The sequence below is a fragment of the Schistocerca gregaria genome, chromosome 3 (assembly GCF_023897955.1).
Source record: "Schistocerca gregaria isolate iqSchGreg1 chromosome 3, iqSchGreg1.2, whole genome shotgun sequence".
In the NCBI taxonomy this organism is placed as follows: domain Eukaryota; kingdom Metazoa; phylum Arthropoda; class Insecta; order Orthoptera; family Acrididae; genus Schistocerca; species Schistocerca gregaria.
The window spans coordinates 948,259,978-948,262,508 of record NC_064922.1 but is presented as its reverse complement, the minus strand read 5'-3'; the positions used below and the strand labels follow the sequence as shown (position 1 = coordinate 948,262,508).

The following is a 2,531-nucleotide window of genomic DNA, read 5'->3' as shown; positions in this document are numbered from 1 at the left end:
GTAAGCAAGGGTTGTGGGTTCTGCACTGTAGTAAAAAATTTCAATGAGAAGGCTGTGCCTGTTTATTTGTTAATAATTTGTCAAATCTGTATTTTTGAGACACAAATAACGAAATCATTTTCTAATTGAATCCTATTTCTCTTCACAGTGTTTACGCTCACCACTGAAAAGAACGCTAATTCCTATAAGTAGAAAGTGGCGAATGGCACTAATAATTTCAAAGCTTACCTTGCAAGCTGTGGAATTTTCCTTTCCTCTTCATCCAGAAGACAGTAATCTTTTGGAATTAAATTCCGTTTTAAGGGCAGCAAAATCTGTAAATGTTTCTTTCACTCTTGTTCTCATTTCAATCAGTTGTACTGACATATCCAAAAAGGGATTTAGTATCCATCTATGCCCCTTGTGAGCTTTAGAATTAATTCCTGGAAAGTAACTTCATACTTTCTCTTCTAAATTATGAAAGATCTTTAGCATTTAAGGAATGTGAGAATTTACTAACACAGACTGGTCCATTTCAATTTCTTCAACGATCCTCTGAACTCAAGGAAAAGATTCAATCATCATATTTTTTAAGGGGAGACGGAATGATGAAAATGGCAAAATTAAGGTGTTTGGTTTTTTTCATTATAAAATTATTTGGAGTTCTCTGAAGAAAACAAATCACGTTTCACCCTTCTGAGAGAATCCTAAGTGTGTTTTTTATCGCTACAAATTTGACGCGCTGCATAAACCGTTGTAGCGACTTGGTGTGTCACCTGTGATGGCGCCGCTCACTGGCTGCAAGCAGGGTATCTTTGCTGAATTAGACAGTGTTTTGTTTTCCAACGTTGTATGTCTTTATCTCTGTGACAAGGGACTGTTCATATCGGTAAACATAAACGCTATACCGTGTGTGCTAACTTGTTTGCTTTGTGTTGTTTAGCTGTTCAGTTTTGCCTATTTGACGAATTATGCTAGTAGGTGTTTTACATATTTAGTTTGTGGATATCAATATGCCCCGTTTTAGCAATCGAGTGTTTAAGGAAAGGCACAATGAGTGGAAGAAGAAATCTTGTTGTTTCGAAGGGAGATGCTGCTCAGACTGCTTCACTGACTACTCTAAATGAATGTGATAGAACTTCTTCCAGCAAGAAACTGTGTGACAGCAAAGAAAAATTTGAAAACTATGAAAGTGTCAGTAATGATGTGAATGAAGTAATTAACGTTTCCTTGCTCTCTAACATTTTGAAACATAATGTATCATGCCAAGTTTGCAAAGAAAGAGGACTGGGATTGAAAATAACTTCACACATTTGTTTGGCATTTAAAATGTTATTGAAGTGTAACAAATTTATTTAGTCCTTCAAATCCTCTATGTATAGAATATATACAAGGATATTGGACATGGTTAGGTATTTACAAGATAAAAATACAGTTTGTATTGCAATGCAAAGGACTAGATAGTTAGGTAATTTAGCACAGATTCTTAAATACAACAAACATGACAGGATATTGGACATGATTAGGTATTTACAAGATAAAAATACAGTTTGTATTGCAATGCTAAGGACTAGATAGTTAGGTAATTTAGCACAGCTTCTTAAATACAACAAACATCACAGGCAACATACAAAATAGAATATTAATAATGCATCTTTATTTTTGTTGTTTGGCTTTTATTTATTCTGTCAGACTGTAAAAGCAATGATCAATTAAATATGCGTTTGCTTCAGCCTTAAAACTACAGAGCTTACCTATTGATTTAATATGTTTAAGTAGATTATTGAAAATCTTTATACCAGTATGTAGTGTGCCTTTTTGGCACAATGATGTTCTCACCTGTTTCACATGAAGGTCAGATTTTTGCCTTGTATTGTGTGCATGTATATCTTCATTTTTAATATCTGCATGTCTATCAATATATTGTTTGATGAAAACTGATGTTTCGTAGATAAAAATGCAAGGAAGAGGAAGAACTGACAGTTTTTTGAATATGGGTCTGCACGATTTCGTATTGTTTACCCCTTCAATAATTCTTAGTATTCTCTTTTGCATTCTGAAAAGTTTAATATTTGTTGTTGTATTGCCCAAGAAGTTTATGCCATATTTAATTACAGAATGCACATAGGAGTAGTATACATTTAACAGGCTGGCTTTGCTGCAACAAGTTTTTAAGATCCGTATCATGTAACAGGTTTTGCTTAGTTTTCTTTGCAAATATTCAATATGTACCTCCCATTTTGTGTTGTTCTGGAGCCAGAGTCCCAGAAATTTAGTGCTGTTAACACTTTCAAGAACTCTGTCCCTAAGTTCTATTTCTATGTTTGGGTGGTGTCTTCCTTTTACATTATAGAAGTTCAGTGCTACTGTCTTTTCTTTGTTTATAATTAGCTTGTTGTAGCTGAACCACTGTTCTACACTGTTCATTGTTTGTATAGCGGAGTCTTTTAGTTTTTCTTCTGGTTTACCATTAATAAGGATGCTTGTATCGTCTGCAAATTGGAGGGTAGTTTGGCAATACTTGTTGTACATAAGATCATTGACATAGAGGA

At 34.2% G+C, this 2,531-nt stretch overlaps 1 long non-coding RNA gene across 1 annotated transcript; it reads left to right on the top strand.

Annotated features, from left to right (window-relative positions):
• The first annotated feature begins 827 nt into the window (after positions 1–827).
• LOC126354791 (uncharacterized) lies at positions 828–1,723 on the top strand. Its single transcript, XR_007565385.1, has 2 exons — positions 828–1,391; positions 1,506–1,723. It is a non-coding gene; the product is annotated as an uncharacterized LOC126354791 (long non-coding RNA).
• The last annotated feature ends 808 nt before the right edge of the window (positions 1,724–2,531 follow it).